The following is a 19,369-nucleotide window of genomic DNA, read 5'->3' on the forward strand; positions in this document are numbered from 1 at the left end:
CAACAAATTGAGATTACAATGTAACAATGAACATAATAACATGTAATAAACACATAGTTTTTGGTCAACAGAGATAGAAATAAATGCTATATCTTTCTGGAAAACTCCGAAACAAAGTTGTTGGGAATGGAGGGGACTGCTAAAAAGCAGAGCTTGTAGTATGCAGTCCCCTCATTAAAAAAAAGAAAGTACAAAGCCTAAAAACGGACTTGGCAATTTACCTTACAGATAAAATAAAAGACTGAGTAATACACACATATATGCACACACACACACACACACACACACACACAGACGCACATTAACAATCACCAGGCAGCTCTCTAATGTTGTAAAGGAAGAAAAAATAATAATCAAATAAAAATATTAGTGAAGAAGGTATAGCTTCAAGATACTGAAGTGGACAAGAAAAGGGAGAAGGGAAAGAGGTGGTGGGTCATAACCAGGGCACGTGAGGCACAGAAGCTTCGGCTCGCTGAGAGAGTTATAAGATTATAGACAGCATCAACAATTTTGAAAGTCAAAACTGACAAGAGAATGTATTGAGTTGTGTAAAAATTTCGTTAAAAGTTCTTTACCTTTGAAGAAAAAGGATTAAATCTTACGGCTTCTATTATACTATTATCAAGAGAATTTCAGAATTTTGTTCCAGAAGAAGAAAATAAAGATTTTGCAAGAACCGTCCTGGTCAAAGGCAAATGATATTCTTGGGATTGGCGAGTCGGATATGCATGAACAGTTTCGGGTTTTTTATAAGCATGGAATGAAATACAAAGGGGAAAGAATGACTGGTGAGTTTGTTCACTAATTGTTATAGTTGCAAACGGTATAAATCATGGGTTTACAAAATATCATTTTCATGAAATAAATCATCAGCATGACTTCTCCGAGATTCGTTACAAATGTTAAGAAGAGGTTTTTTTTCTGCAATAATAATTTTCTTTCTATAAGTAGAAAATGTGTTTCCTCATGCGAGTATCCCATAATTTAAGTAAGGTAGTAACAACGTAGGGTAAAACATCAAAGGATTTTTTTTTTGTAGAGAAAAAATCTAATTTTGTTTATGACGCCTATATTCCTGAGAAAAAAATGCGACATATAGAATCAATGTGTAAATTAAAGGTGAGGTTGTTGTCAAGAATCAAACCAAGAAATTTAATAGAAGACACTTCTTCTATGGTCGTGTCTTCAAGGGAGATATTTCTCGGTAAATTTTCCAGGCAATACTGAAAAATATAAAACTATATTTGTTGCTTTTTTGTGGGTAGACGGACAGTTTGTTTGCTGTAATCCGTTGCAGTAATTTCATTTATTCAATATTTCAAGTATCAATTAATCTCTCAGGATCAGAATCATATATAAACACACGATAATTCATGAAGAAGTACGTTTTGGTCGATAGTATCAAAGGGCTTGGAGAGGTCCAGGAAGACACCAATATCAAAATGAAATTTATCAATAGCTTTTGAGACTTTATCAAGAAGGTAAAGATTGCATGAGATGTGCTATGTTTTTGCCGAAAACCAAATTGATAATCAGAAATAATTTTGTATCTAAAAACTTCAAAATTTCGAGACAGAAGTTAGCAAAGATATTGGTCTATAGTTGGAAACATCTTCCCGTTCACCCGTTTTTTGAGGACAGGAATTACGTTGGAAACTTTCGTAACCTCAGGGACAACACCATTACTTATGGACAAATTAAAGACAGGCACAAGTGGATCGACAATATAATCTATAGTACTTTTTAAAAGAACATTCAATAGAGTCATGCCCAGCACTTTAGATTATTCCACCAAAGAATCCACTTTTTTCTGCTTTGTTGCTGCAAAACACAATAATGTCGAGTATGACAGATCACATTAAATTGCATCAAATATGTAGAATCTATCTGTAGTGGAGAAAGCTATCTCACCACTCTCGAACTCTTGGAGATAGTACCAAACTCTTTCTGGTCTTTGTATTTTGAAATCAGTGATGAGATTGCACACATGGTTCAAATCTCTCGTGTATCGATCGATACTTACGAGACCTTTCTCGTGCTTCACCCAGGCTATGATGACCGAATCATCTCGACAAACGAGCTGACCAGGCAAACATGCCCTCCTTCTTTAAGACATTCTCCGTCTTTCCCGTACCATCAAGACACAAGACAGTTGTTGCATCTGTCAGTATCAGGCTCTCTATTGTATGAAAAAAGAATAATTGCCTAGGCGTATATCCATTACATGTTATTTCCCTGACTGCCTTACCACCTTGTGGGGTAAACACCTGGATTTTCATGGGTTTTCTGTAACCCACGTAGATATCATCGTTTCTATCCACAGTGAGACCACCAAAACCTCCTTCATCGAAGCTCATCGTCTCGAACGTGATATTGAACTTTTCCCACTGTGGAGAGTGTATAGGGACATCCTGTTTTTTGTATCATAAACAACACTTCGGCCATCGGACAAAAATCCAATTTTACTGACACTGACGTCCTCCAACTCCGTCTGCTGTAAATCTCCATCAGGGGAGTAGAGATAGATTCCGCAGAAACGGGATCCCACCGCCATCTTACCGTCTGGTGCAAGAGTGATGCAATTCATGCTGTCTTTGCCGGGGAGCTCTACGTCTGCTTTGACATCCCACGTGTAACCTTTCAGTTCTCCAAGTCGAAGTTCCTTGACCTTCACCTGTTTGCGAAATGAAATTTTCTGAGCTTGTTCTGCCACACCTCTCGGTGATTGGTCGTCTGGATCATCTCGTCCAAGAATGCTTTCCAAATTCTCACACAGCGTGTCGTGTGCCAACAAGGCGTCTTTCTCTAGTGGTACCTTCACGCCATTACTCACCAGCTCTTCCATAGCGTTCATATGACGAATTGTTTGGCGACTATCTTCCTCCATGACTTGTAATTTCTTCTCGAACTTTTCAGACCAACTTTGTACTTGGCATTTCAGGGCTTCTCTTCTGGCTGACAACTGCTGTATGTATTCGTCGTACGTCTCGTCGATGTCATCATTGAGCTTTTTCAGCCTGTTTGCTATTTCACTGCGCTGTGTCTCTATGAAATGGATATGATTTTCAATATTTGTTTTCTTTGATTTTGCCCTTTCTTGTAACTCCCTGATGTTATTCATTAATTTCTCCTCATGGATAGCTGCCTCTTCGATCTGATGCCCTGCCTGTAAGTGTCCTAGCATCCCGCATCTTAAGCAGACGTATTCCCGACATCCGGTACAGAAACACTCCTCATCGTCGTTAGGATGTGTCTTACATTTCCGTCTCCTTTTAAGTGGAACTTTTCCCGAGAGCACCTCGCTCATGGGCACCTTTTTGTGGTTGGAGAACGGTTTCCAAGAAGAGTGGTCTGTCTCACACGATTTGCACATATACTTCCCACAGTCCTGACAGTAGGACACAGCGGGCGGCTTTTCGTCCATCTCACAAGTTGTGCATGTTGGACTCTTGGTTTTCACTTCGTCCACCATAGAACTCAGGGGTACGTTTGTCTGTAGCTTACTCACATCTCCACTGGGTAGAGGCGTTTCTTTCCTGCATATAGGGCATGTTATAGTTTGTTTGGCGGGCTGAGCTTGAAAGATACGTTGCAGACAGTCTTTGCAGAAGATGTGAGAACACGTCAGTGATCTAGGTTGGTTGAAAAGTGTCAGACAGATGAGACACTCCAAATTCTGACTGCTGATTTGATGAAACGTTGCCATGGTGTCTCTCTGTGATTGAAGCAAAAGAAAAACATAGCGGTAAACCCATCAGCAAGTGGCCTATTTAATAGCTGCCTACATGAAGTTAGCATTTACCAAGTAAAAGAGCAAAAGTTCATGCCAAATATGATGTGAGAAATCATGCGTTCTTAGAATCGAACGAAGTTATGAGCCACAATTTAACAGACATGTGTGAATTTATTTTTTCATGTTAACTTATTGTGCTTTATAATCAGGCTCAATAAGCTGGTTAATTGATCTATGGTGGTTTATTTGACTGGAGGAGTTGTGTGATGAGACATCGGATGGTGCAACTAAGAATTAAAACAGGTATTACTTGTTGATACCCTCATTGAGTATTAGTAAAATAAGGAAGAGCTGCATTCCGATGCACTTACAAAACTATGATTGGGAGATTTGAGCAGGTACTGGCAACATTACTCTTCTAATCGTGACCCTGCACAGTTTTAGTAACGAGAATGTCTACCAGCGACGTCGTATGCAAAAGATTCTCATGTAAAAAGATTACATGAATGAAAATTTGAGAGAAATCAGAGATAATGTTATTCAGTAAACGTTTGTCTGTTTGGCTGTTTTGTTTGTCATGCAACAAGGTGTTAAAGTTTCATTTCAAATAGAATATCTGCATCCTTAAGAGATTGTTTTAAATGTCATTTCAATCTAATTTCTCATTTGCGTGCACATATTACTACTGGCATACAATTTCTTGGGACTGGGAGACAAGAACTTTACCTATTTACCTCAAACCTCAAAAGCAGAGTAACGCCCAAAGAAAATATTTCCTCTCGGGATTAGATTATCTCACCCTACGTTTTCCTCAGGAAGAAACAAAACCGGTAGCACTATTTCTAGGAAAACACAGCCTCCGATGGAAAAGAATTTCTCTCGAAATGATGCAAGAAAGTAATGGATAAAAGTAAATGAGTAAAGAAGGATTCCATCAGCCCTTTCAGAGTCACTGTTGATTCGATGTCCTTCAAAGTTTGTCCCGAAGGTTTATGCATACCTAAAATTAATCTAGTTTGCAGGGAAATTCTCTTGCAGACTATTATTGGAAAGATTTGGATGCCACGATTTGCTTCCTTCCGATACCTTTTTCAGCCATATTTGAACACGGGGTGCGACCTTGTGAGAACTTTGATTGGATGTTTTCATTGATAAATACGTTCGATAGCACCATTTCATTAAATTTCTTTAACCACAATTTCGGATGAAAGCCCCCCTCCCCCCCCCCCCCCCCACAAAAAAGACAACCAACCAAACAAACAAACAAACAAACAAACAAAATCAAATAAACAATGAAAAAAAAATAAGAGAAACAACTGTGACAGAGCATCTAACACCCCGGCGCCTTCTTTCATTAACAACCCTCCTTCCTGATCTTTCGATTAAAGCGAATGCTAAATTTTCGTTTTTAAGTCATACAATCTGAAAGTCGATCTAGCCGTCCTATGAGAGGCTGTATTGCGTCAAAGTTCAATTGAGGGAAGGGATTAAATGTGTCTATACAGCTTCTATGTGGACCAATTAGCTGCATCATAACGCGAGCTCTATATGAGCAATTCTGTCTTTCATCTACAGACACTGTATGATCGAGTTCCAAATATTATAGGACCTCTCTCGTGTATTTCATTTTTTTAAATTATGAATGGAAATATTTAAACAGGCCACCCTCAATACAATAAAAGGGAAAGTACCATAAAGAAGTCTGACCCGTGACGAGTTCGATGCTCATGTCTCCTTATCTCCCTACCTCTTATCTCTTTTCACTAATGTGTGATAAAAGTGCTAGACGTGAATAAAATTCCCTTTGAGACAATGATTGAAACAGCATTATCATAACAGGCTATGTTATACACTGCAGCTTACCTGTTTCGCGTATTGGTAAACATGATAGCCAAACCAGCAAAATCATAGCAGAAATGTAAACCAGAGAAATATGGAGAATCAAATACAAGTACATCATTTCTATGGGAATCTTTTATAGGTACAAATAACATGCATGTGTGGATATCGTTTCCTATACACTATACACTGCTATATGCTTACCATTGCAAGTGTGCTGTACTTCCGGGTTCAATATTGCTGATTTCTGCCTGGCTCCAAAGTACATCCAGGAATAGATTCACAATCTCTATTTCTGCTCAGCCAGTAGGAAGGTGCGAACACCTATTAGACTGAATGTGGTCTAACTTTTAAGATCCCAACAAACTATCAAGAGTTTGTTTACAGACAGATACTAGTAGCTGCACTATGTAGCCCTATCAAAATGGCGGGGCGATCCAGAATGTACACGTATATTATGCGAATGTCAGCATTCTTCATGACCTTTTGACTTTGACACATTTATAATTCCATATAGAAGCGGGTTTTCCCCACATTTTGCGTCTACCTTAAAATCACAGCGCCACAATGAAATTTAGCCGTGTACAGAGAGTTGTTCGTGCAACATTGAGCTCAGATATAAATTATTCTCTCAAAAGAGAAAGATATCAACAAAATTATAATGTTGTTATATGTTAATGAGTCACTTCAACGATAGTCTGAGGAAAATTTTAGATGACTAGGTAAATATTTCTAAAATAGCGTCATGTACTAGTATCCTTTTCTTGTATAGTAATAGCAAAGTTTGTTTGTTGTTATGGAATTATCATAAAGTAGATGCTATGCAGAAAACTAAACCTCACTATTGTTACTTCTGTTGTAGGCATATGATTGTTTCATTACACTCAATATCGTAATGATGTGAACGGGGACATCTGAACGTTCTGTGTGATGGGAGGGGAAATCTTTGTAGCCAGATAAAAGTGTAGAAGTATTTCAGATCGAGCCGTGTAAAGGGATTGTGGGTCAAAATGAATAGATAAAATTTTAAACCGTTACTCCACGATAGATTTCACCATCTTGGAAACAGGTATATCCAACGTGACACATTTTCATATGAAATCACCTGAACCTCTCCACAATCTTTCCTGATACCTTAACCTTAACTTACCTTCAATCTTAACTGTCCAGAGTACATTTTTGATATCCCTGCAATTATTTCTGTAAAATACAATTACCAGGTACATTGTGTATATCTCCCTCGAAGAATCTCATTCGCAGGTAGCAGCTGTGTTTTAAGGCTATTGCGTACGTTTGTGATCACTGGTGCGCAGCGAAAATAAATAAGAACTCAACTGAACTTAATCAGATGGTGTACCAATTTTGTGTGAACGTGTGTGTGCATAAGCCTGTGCGAAAGAGTGGGTGAAAGTGACAAGAGCAAAGGGTGTGTGTATGATTAACAGTAATAATAGCCCCGGTGTCGTTACGGATAGTTACCGGTATGATAATTAAAACCTCCCATTCATTTATCCAAGTCCTTCTCTTTAAATTAAGGTGGTCTGACTTGTTTAGGGAAAAAAAGACAGGTCCCACAATGGATTTTTTTTTCTTTGCGGGTAAATGAATTAAGAAAAAAAAAAATCACATCTATTGATGACGACATTGCTGTTGAAATAAAGACTTAGTTATAAGTGCGACATGCTTGGATTTCTTGGGGAAAATTTGTCCCAAAGAGAAATCCATTATGTCTATAATTATCTGCTATCTTGAAAGTAACATGCCATTTACAAAAACTAACCCAATTTTGCACTTGGATTACCTATTATAACTGATGATATTATTCTTTGCAAGTAAAAATCATTGGCAATCATCATTATCATTATTCCAGTTATCCTTCCTTCTTACTGAATTTCTATTATTACGTCAAACAGAATTACTAAAAAAAGTCATGAGTAAAATACAATCATTAAATCATTAAATCTCCCACCCACCTTCAAATTCGATCCCCTCTTTAAGCGGTCCAGGGCGTGTCAAAACGTGAACCAGGATGCATCACGTGGACATTTAGATTTAAGACGGCCATACATCCTCAGATGGACGGAGAAACGTCAAACTTTCTCTACTGTTCAAGAAAGCGTAGCGATTATAATGATCGCCGTTGATAAGGAATGATTTGCATCAAGAATAAAAGGGAAAGATAAGTTCTGTAGAAATCCGGTAGTGTTTTCTCTGATCCCAGTTGCATGGTTGCTTTGAAGAGTGCGGAGAAGAAGTGACTTTGCCTGATTGCTTTAATTACCCCTTTTCCCCTCATTTTCATCGCACATACTGCCTCAAGCAAGTCGAAATATTAGATCGAATCATCACACATGCATGTAGGCCTATATTGCTCTTGCCTGTACCCCTACACCATAATTGATAACTAATATTAAAGCAAGTTAAAGGGTTGTGTCCATTTAGAGACTTGTATCCAGGTCACCGTGTTAGAGAACAGCGTTAACAATCCACTCCAAGAATGGAGGTTATGGCGGGCCATACAAACCATGAACATAAGCGGTAGCTCTCCCATTCACTTCTCTACTTCGAACTCGAACAAATCGACAGGGGAGTTATTTCACTTGTCCTGGTTGTATTATACGCGTGCGCGCATGTGATGCGATTGTCCAAGGAGTCGTTCTCCCCACTCAACTAGAAATGAGGATTAGTGTGTGTGTGTGTGTGTGTGTGTGTATGTGTGTGTGTGTGTGTGTGTGTGTGTGTGTGTGTGTGTGTAATTCAGTGGATGGTAAGTCAAATATAATGTAGTTAGATTGAAGATTGAATTGAATATATTGTGATACTATTTCAATGGGCTTGATTTGACTTCGTACCTAATTTGATTCAATTCGATTTGATTTGAGGTCGGTTCAGATTATTTCTTGTTGCTTTTATTGATCTTATCATAATCATCGTCACCATTAACAAACCGCACTTTAAGTCAGCGCAAGAACATCGAGTACATTTTTATATATATAAAAATGTGATGTGCAACTAAGCGATGCACAAGTATTGAGAGCAGCTAAAGCACAAGCATGTCTTCTTAGTGTGTTTGCGAAGGACAGTTTGATTTACGTATATGTGTGGGTGACAATTTTTTTTTTCCATTTTTTTACTATTATCATTACATTGCTAAATGTAAGGTTTGCACACTTTTTATTGTCAAACTATAACACCCAAAATTGTCAGCCTTCGTCAGTTCAGAACAACCTTTCATTATAACATTGTGGTTTTTTTTTTCTTCTGTTCAACACAATAAAGGACCAGTATTACCAAAAAAAAAAATCACCATTTAGTTTGGCTTTTCACCAGAAAAGGATATAAAGACAAGACATTCTAGAGATATTTGGTATCTCTCTTTCCCTTTTCCTCTCTTTCATACTTCAAAATAGATTTCAAACTCTCACACAAAATCCTACCCAATCTGAACACATGCAAGTTTGGAACATAAAAAGTAATGAATAATATTTTTCGCACACTCACACACACACACACACACACACACACACACACACACACACCGAGACATGGAAACAAAGTCCTCAAACTGTATTAGTAACATAATACAGTTCTGCCACCACATATCAAAAAGCAACGCAGGGAAGAAGAAAGCTGTCAAACGATTGCAGGCATAAAACGATGATAAACATGCAAATTATAATATGCAGAGAAGAACCAAAGAGGAGTCTTAAATGACCGATACTTCAAGTTATTTGAGTATGCATGCTTATCATTTGACTAGATTTATATCCGGTGAAATGCTGAAACCTCAACTGTTTCCACAGAGAAGAGAGAGAGAGAGACAATCTGAGAGGGCAAAGAAGAGTACATTATGATAGTATGATCATGCATGGAGCTAAACTATTCCATGGTATTTAAAGCAACACGGTAGATGGATGAACAGAATTCTACAAACACTGAACTTCTGGTTATACAAACAAATAAACAAGAATTAAGATGCGCTGCAAATGTAAATCATGTCATTATTGATTTTCAGTGGAAGTACAGTACCGGTACATAGAAGTTCTCGTTTTACCATTATGTATTGACGGATACATCGATATCATCACGTAAAGCGTGTAGTACAGGACAATACAAGGATGCCCATTATGCGTTTGATCAAAGTCAACGATTTTTAACGTGCTGTGAAAACGATACAATATTATGTTGTGTGTAGTATAAAGTATAAGTTGAACCAAAACGTTTTACAAAATATTGCGATATGATGTATTTAAAGTCCTTTACATTTCTAAACTATGCCAACGCAGTGTATGGGTGAAATTGGTCTTGCAGTCCTACCAGGCCGATTTGGTTATTCAGTCATAGACATCAATCAAGCATATTTTGATGTTACGCCTGAAACATCTTTATCGTGGTATTTCAGTTTACTTTAATTCTGTTGGTGTTGTTCATAATACCTTCTCGCTCAGCCTATTAGACGCAGTAAGCTGTTTCGTTACAAGAAATGGACTTTATTGGTTTTATACTGTTTTATACTATTTTATTCCAAATTAACAAAAGTGAGATGAGCTATTACCCACATCGATAAGAAAGGAACATCATCAAATCGATTTGATGATGAAATAGAAAATAAAGATCACAGATGGAGAGACAGACAGACAGACATCGAAGGGAGGGGGAATGACAACGGAAAAGGAAGGATGAGGCTCAAATTGATTTTGTTTGGAAAATCTCCTCTGCGATCATTGCCTAAAATCTGGTAGACTCGTCCAAATCAACCTTTTGATTTCACGTCATTTCATTTATTCTATTTTATTTTCGATATCCAGATAATACAAAATTAACGCAAATAGCACCGACAATTTGGACAAGAAGATGAAGTTTCATGAAGCGAATACAAATACAAATAGAAACAATAGTACAACAAAAGTAAAATACATACCCACCTGATTTTACATGCACTTATGAATACACGTAATGTACAAATAATTTGATCTTCATGAAATCACTGGGAATTGAAAAAGCACTAGATAGTAGGGAATATAGGGGGAACTTGCAAAAGCAGAGCTTGTACAATAAGCTAGTTCCCTGATTTAAAAAAAAAAGAGAAACGGAAAAGTCTTTGCAATGGTGCGTACAAAATATACAAATAGACGAATGGGCATTCCGATTTAGAGGAGATAGAGAGGATAAGGTACAAGACTTAGTAAAGCAATGAGACAAGATCACACACACACTAACACACACACACACTAACACACACACTAACACACTAACACACACACACACACACACACACACATACATCAAGCAAAGCAGAGGTTCGCTTGTTTTTTGGTGTGTTTTTTCGTGTTCTTTCATTTCATTCATTTCTTTATTTGTCCAAATTATGTATAAAAACATGGCATGGAAAATTGGTGTTGTCACACATTCATAAACACATATTGGCAACAGAAAACAAATTACATTACATATAACATCAAATGAATACTCAAAAGAAATACAGGGAACTAAACATACATCAAAACACAAATTATCATCATGTGGTGAACGTGCAAAGAGGGGAAAATTAATATATATATGAAGACTTTGTTTGCAAAAACTGATAAGCCCATATTTGCCAAATGGAGATATTTGCGATTAAAGGTCATCAAAAATAAAGAGAATAATAGGAAAATTTTTGCTTCTTTTGACCATAACTTCAAAAACGTACCTTTGTATGTAGTGACCAATATTTCATTTAAAAGGTATTATTTTGTACTTTGTGACAGAGACCGTACTTTAAAATCTTCAAAAATGGAATTATCGGTTTTTGCGAACAAACTCTTCATATATATATATATATATATATATATATATATGTGACCCGCTACAACAAAATGATCCTAAAGTCGGGGGAGGTCGATTATTTGAAAATTGCACGATATAATCCCCTAATCTTTCTGCTTTAAATTGATATATAACACATATATATATGTACATGTACATGTACATGTACATACACAGAAAACTATGGAAGAATCGACTGAGGCAAAAGATATATATAACCACAAATTCTAAAACACCTCACTTTATACAGACTACCCTACATCATAATCCATAAATTATAACACATATTGCACATAATTGCTCGCACCCCCTCCCCCACACACACAGCTAAAATCTGCTTCCTTTCACTGATGCCCTGACACGCCAATGTGCACAATCAACAACTATTGCACATTAACATACGTAGTTTTTAGTCACACACATTTTTTTTTTCTGCAAAGCAAAACATTAACTTCATTTTTCCCAAATCACAACAACAAAAACTGTCTTTTAAAACGGAGAATTATCATGGTCACTGTTCCCTGGCTGATAATCGCAGCTTGTTTCCGTTAACATGTAGGCCTGCGCTTAAGGGGTAATATATGCGTGTCATCATAGTGATTCCCTCAAACCTCTTTGATACCTGCAGTGAATATTATATTTTTCATTCATCCATTCATTCATTCATTCATTCATCTAACCATTTCCAGCAGAAACATACATAAATATCTTACAGAAGTTGAATACGTAAATTACATCGCAATGCATAAAATAAAAGAAATGTTTAAGGTTGCAAAACATTTAAATCGACATTCGAATATTAGCTTTTAGCTGATTTCAGCTGAATGTTTCCTTATACAGTGCGTATAAAAAAGAAACGCAACAAGATTTGATTTCAAATTTGTGAAGATTGTGTTAACTTTACATCAAAGTGAGTAGCAACATCTTAAAACCACATAACTTCTCTTTCCAATGATATCTTATTTATTCATACACTGTCATGGATGGCTGAGTAATCATTCTTTTTGGACAATGGGTCAAATTGGACTTGGGACCTAGTTTAGACACTGCACGAATCAATGACCTTATTAGAAATTAACTTAACAAATGGAATAATGAAATTAATAATCGCAACTTACCATTGTCTTCTTTTTTTAAATCTCTTTTTAACATTACATCCCATTCCCCTCATTATGGCCACCATTCCTTTCCACATAGACATTAGCTCTTTTCTCCATTTCACACACAGCCCTACGAGTCATTGGGGCTTGGTGGCGTAGAGCTTCGAACTCATCAGTGATTCTTTGTTGCAATGTCAGGTGGAGGGGTAATGAACACTTTGCTCTTGAGATAACCCCAAAGAAACAAGTCACAACAAGTCAGATCCGGAGATCGTGGTGGCCACTCCACATCATGTATCAAGGCAATCACCCGATTTCCAAATACCTCAGCCAATCTGGGTACTGCAACTAGTCGATGGGCTGGTCGCGCCATCCTGTGCCCACCATAGGCGGCTGAACACACCCTTTTATTGCACAGGAAAATTTTCCATTAATTCAGGAATCACATGTTCATTTAAAATTTGTAAGTATCCATTTCCGTTCATGCTGTTTTCAAAGAAGAAGGGCCCTAGGAGCAAACCGTTTCCACAAAGCCCAGTCCGGACATTCAGCTTTCCAAAAGAAAAAAAAAAGGAAAATTGAAAAGGATTTATGCTGGTCTTACTAACTGAAACTTGGTCCAAAGTCCAATTTGACCCATTGTGCAAAAAGAATGATTACTTAGCCATACATGACCGTGTAAGAATAAATAAGATATCATTGGAAAGAGGAGATATGTGACTTTAAGATGTTGCTACTCACTTTGGTGTAAAGTTAACACAATATTCATAAATTTGAAATTAAATCTTGTTACTTTTTTATACGCACTGTATAGTCGTATCATTTAGAGCACTGATATCGCAAAAATATATATATATAGCAAATGACTTTGTTTTTGCATTTTGAATGGTCAATCGTCCATACAAATATTTTAACTATTCTTATGAATATCCATGTGTGCATCCACCGGCACATGTGTATCCCATTATTACATGTGACCTTTATTCATACAGTATTCTCTTCACTTAGAATATCCCTCCAAAGAATATATATATATACATTCCAATAAGCTGCTATACAAATCAAAGTAGAGTCTATTTTGAGTGCAGAAAGCTATCTCACCACTCTCAAATTCTTGGAGATAGAAGCGATGTATTTTTTCTGATTTTTGTAGTTTGAAATCAATGATGAGATTGCACACGTGCTCAAAATCTCTCGTGTATCGATCGATACTGACGAGACCGTCCTCATCCTTCAACCAGGCTGCAATGATCGAATCATCTTGACAAACAGCTGGCCAGGAAGACATACCCTCCTTCTTCAAGACATGCTCCTTCTTCCCAGTACCATCAAAGCACATGAGAGCTGATGAATCTGTCAGTATCAGGCCTCCCGTGGTGTGAAAGGAGAATAAATGCAGAGGCGTATATCCATCAAATATTCTTTCCCTGACAGCCTTACCGCCATGTGGGGTAAACACCTGGATCTTCTTGGGTTTCGTGTAACCCATGTAAATATTGTCGTCTCTATCCACAGTGAGACCACCATAGCATCCGTCATCGAAACTCATCGTCTCGAACGTAACGTCGAGCTTCTTCCACTCTGAAGTGTAGAGAGACATCCAGTTGTTTATATCACGTACAACACTTCGACCATCGGAAAGAAATCCAATTTTAATGACACAGACACCCTTTAGTTTCGTCTTCTGTAACTCTCCATCAGGGGAGTACACACAGATTCCGTCGAAACAGGATCCCACCGCCATCTTACCGTCTGGTGCACGGGTCATACAGGTCCTAATGGTTTTGCTAGGGAGCTCTACATCTGCTTTTACATCCCAAGTATAACCTTTCAGCTCTCCAAGACAAAGTTCACTGACTTTCAAGTGTTTACTAAACGAAATCTTTTGAGCTCGTTCTGTCACACCTTTCGGTGATTGGCCGTCAGGATCATCTCGTCCAAGGAAGCTCTTTAAGTTCTCACACAGCGTGTCGTGTGCAAACAGGGCGTCTTTCTCCAGCGGTACCTTAACGCCGTTACTTACAAGCTCCTCCATAGCGTTCATATGTCGAATTGTTTGGCGACTCTCTTCTTCCATGACTTGTAATTCCTTCTCGAACTTTTCTGACCAACTTTTTGCTTGCCGTTTCAGCGCTTCTCTTCTGGCTGACAATAGCTGCATGTATTCGTCGTACGTCTTGTCGATGTCATCATTGAGCTTTCCCAGCATGTTTGCTATTTTACTGCGCTGTGTCTCTATGAAATGGATATGATTTTCAATATTTGTTTTCTTTGATTTTGCCCATTCTTGTAACTGCTTGATGTTTTTCATCAATTTCTCCTCATGGATAGCTGCCTCTTCGATCTGATGCCCTGCTTGTAAATGCCCTAACATACCGCATCTTAAGCAGACGTACTCCCGACACCCGGTACAGAAACACACCTCATCATCGTTAGGATGTTTCTTACATTTCCGTCTCCTTTTAAGAGGAACTTTTCCCGAGAGCACCTCGCTCATGGGCACCTTTTCGTGGTTAGAGAACGGTTTCCAAGAAGAGTGTACTGTCTCACACGATTTGCACATATATTTGCCACAGTCTTGACAGTAGGACACAGCGGGCGGCTTTTCGTCCATCTCACAAGCTGTGCATGTTGGACTCTTGATTTTCACTTCATCTACCATAGAACTTACGGGTACGTTTGTCTGTAACTTACTCACATCTCCACTGGGCAGGGGCGTTTCTTTCCTGCAAATAGGGCATGTTATAGTTTGTTTGGCGGGATGAGCTCGAGAGATACGTTGCAGACAGTCTTTGCAGAAGATATGAGAACACGTCAGTGATCTAGGTTGGTTGAAAAGTGTCAAACAGATAGGACACTCCAAATTCTGACTGCTGATTTGATGAAACGTTGCCATGGTGTCGCTCTGTGACTGAAGCAAAAGAAAAATATAGCGGTAAACCCATCAACAAGTGACCTACGTTATAGCTGCATAGATTGCATTTACCAAGTAAAAGATTAACAGTTCATGCAAAATATGGTGTCAGAATTTATACATTTTTATATTTGAACATACTAATGAACCACAATTTAGCAGAATTGTGTGAATTTAATTTTTCATGTAAAGTTATGAAAAGGAACTGATTGATCAGGTCACCCTTAAAAAGGGAAGTATAAAGAAGTCTGGCCTGTGCCAAGTTCTACTCATGTCTCCTAATCTCCCTACCTCTTATCTCTTTTCAACAATGTGTGATAAAATCGCTATAAACGTGAATATAATTTCCCTCCGAGACAATGATTGAAACAGCATTATCATATAAACAGGCTATGTTATACACTGCAGCTTACCTCTATTGGTAAACATGATAGCCAAACGAGCAAAATCATAGCAGAAACATAAACCAGAGAAAAATGGAGAATCAAATACAAGTACAGTATTTTTATAGGAATCTTTCATTATAGGCACAATTAACATGCATGTGTGGATATAGTTTCCTATTCACTGCTATCGCTTACCAAGTGTGCTGTTGTGCTTCCGGGTTCAATATTGCTGATTTCTGCCTGGCTCCAAACTACATCCAGGAATGGTTTCGCAATCTCTTTTTCTGTTCAGCCAGTAGAAAGGTGCGAACACCTATTAGACTGAACGTAGTCTAATTTTTAAGATCCCAACATAAACTATCAAGAGTTTGTTTACAGACAGATACACTATGTAGCCCTATCAAAATGGCCGGGCGATCCATGAATGTACACGTATATCAGGCGAATGTCTGTATTCTTCGTGACCTTTTGACTTTGTCACATTTTTTGTAGTTCTGTAGAAGCGGGTTTTCCCCACATCTTGTGTCTACATGAATATCACAGCGTAAAATGAAATTAAGCCGCGTACAGCGAAATGTTCGTGCAACATTGAGCTCAGATGGAAATTATTCTCTCTCAAAAATGATATCAACAAAATTATAATGTTTTCATGCTAACGGGGCACTTCAACGATAGTCTGAGGGAAATTTTAAGATGACTAGGTCAATATTTCTTAAATGGTGTCAGTTTTCTTGTACAGTAAGAGTAAAGTTTGTTTGCTGTTATAGAATTATCATAATAATGATGATGCTATGGAGAAAACTAAACCTTATAACTGTTACTTTTGTTAAAACACATTATAATTGTGTCATTTCACTCAATATCGTATATGGTGTGAACGGGAACATTAACGTTCTGTGTGACGGGGGATGCGGGAGACGATATATAGTGGAGAATATTGGACATGTCTCAAGATACGCCTATTTCATGCATCATTGCAAGCAGATAAAAGTGTAGAAATATTTGAGATCGAGCCGTGTTAACGAGTAGTGGGTGAAAATGAAGAGGTAAACCTGATTGAGACCCAATACTCTATGATATATTTCGCCCTCTTCGTATATCCAAATTGAGACAATGTCAAATGAAATCCTCTGAACCTTTTTACAAACTTTCCGGATATCTTAACTTTAACTTACCTTTATGGTCCAGAGTACATTTTAGATATCCCTGCAATTATTTCTGTCCAATACAATTTACCAGGTACATTGTATATACATCTCCCTAGAAGAATATATGTATCTAATTTAGCCAGTAGCAGCTGTGTTTTGAGGTTCATACATATGTGGTCATTTATGCGTAACGAAAATGAATAAGAAATCAAATGAGCTCATTGGCCCGAATTCACGAAGGTGGTACAAATGAAACCATGGTTAAACCATGGACAAAAACCATGGAGCACGTGTGTCGCACGGAATATTTCGTCGACAAAATTACCATTTCGTTAAAGAATTTTTTATTTCGTGGACGAAATGATCATTTAGTTACAAAATGTTGTCATTTCGTTATAAAATAATCATTTCATCTCCGAAATGACTGATTTCGTAACGAAATATTCCATGCGACACTTGGCGCTCCATGGTTTTTTTTTAAAGGTTTAAACCATAGTTTCATTTGTACTACCTCCGTGAATTCGGGCCTCGTGTACTGTTTTGTGTGAATGTGTGTATGCATAAGCCTGTGAGAAAGAGTGAGTAAAGAGCGAAAGGATGTGTGTATGATTGACAGTAATTACAACCCCGGTGTAGTAATTGATAGCTACCGGCATCATAATCAAATCCTCTCATTCATTTATCCAACTTCTTCTCTTTAAATCAAAGTGGTCTGACCTTTTTTTTTTTAACAAGACAGGTTCCACAATGTGTTTTTTTTTTCTTTGCGATGAAATAAATAAAAAAAACAGGGGCCCGTTGCATAAAACTTACTATTGAATTTCAATGGTAACTACCGTCAAAATTAGGCATCACAGCCAATCAGCATCAAGGATTGTAAAATTTACCGCTAATTTGAAGACTTACCGCTAGAAAGGAGCGGTAAGTCCAGCGGTAAGGGTTTTATGCAACAGGGCCCAGAAATGACACCCATTAGTAACGACGTTGCTGTTGAAATGAAGACTTGGTAATAAGTGCGACATACTTGGATTTCTTGTTGAAAATTTGTCCCAACGAGACATCCATTATGTCTATATTTATCTCCTACCATGGACGTAACATGCCATTTACAAAAACTAAGCAAATTTTCCACTTAGATTATCTATAATAACTGATATTATTCTTTGCAAATAAAAATCACCGGCAATCAATCATTATCATGATTCCAGTTATCCTTCCTACTTACTGAATTTCCATTATTATGTCAAAGAGAATAACTAAAAAACGTACTGAGTACAATACAATCATAAAAGTGGGCTTGAATAGACCAATCTCCCACCAACCGTCACACGAAACTCGATCCCCTCAAGAGTCTCTACCTCCTTATGCGGTCCAGGGCGTGTCAAAACGTGAACCAGGATGCATCACAAAGACATTTGTATTTAAGCCAGCCATACATCCTCAGATGGAGGGGAATCGTCAAACTTCTCTGTAATAATGTTCAAGAAATCGTAGCCATTACAATGATTGCCGTTGATAAGGAATGATTTGTATGGAGAATAAAAGGGGAAAATAAGTTCTTTAGAAATTCTTTTCTCATCCCGGTTGCATGATGACTTAGCTTTAAAGAGTGCAAAGACTGCCAGCACACATCAACAAGCAACGCAGGGAAGAAGAAAGCTGTCAAACGATTGCAAGCATTAAACAATGATAAACACGCAAATTATTCAATTCAATTCAATTCAATTCATTTATTTTTCATTCTTCTTTTTCCAACAAAACATAACGCATAATATATTTGGAATTACATCATAAACATAAACATTCGACTTTGTAAAAGATAAATAATACAAATAAACAAAAGAATGGATACTGCCAAAAAGTACAAAGTTATGCTTCAGTTGAGAAAAAAAAAAGAACTGAGAGGTACACTAAAAACAAGCTTGTATGTTGTGAACCACTTAAAAAATGAACAAACTTATGAATTACGTGTACTTATTTACAAATACTTATCACAGATATAATTTAACAGAACGGAACAAGACAGGAGAAATACAAAAGACATGACACGACTTGACAAAAAAGACGGAAAGAATGGGGAGAGAGAAAGCAAAAAAAAAAGAGAAAGAGAATAAGAGAATGCCTACACACTGAACTAGGGAAATGGAACAGGGGGCGATTGAGAATGTGCTTCAGAGGGCTGGTACTGCATGCAGAAGAACCAAAGAGGAGTCTAAAAGGACCGATACTTCAAGTTATTTAAGTATATGCTTATAATATGATTAGATTTACATCCGGTGAAATACTGAACCCTGAACTGTTTCCACAGAGAAGATATATATATATATATATATAATCTTAGAGGGCAAAGAAGACTACATTATGATAGTATGATTATCCATGGAGCTAAACTATTCCATGGTATTTAAAGCAACCCCTGTAGATGGATGAACAGAATT

Source organism: Diadema antillarum, unplaced genomic scaffold (assembly GCF_040938485.1).
Source record: "Diadema antillarum isolate AM-2024a unplaced genomic scaffold, OU_Dant_1.0 scf00000197, whole genome shotgun sequence".
Taxonomy (NCBI): domain Eukaryota; kingdom Metazoa; phylum Echinodermata; class Echinoidea; order Diadematoida; family Diadematidae; genus Diadema; species Diadema antillarum.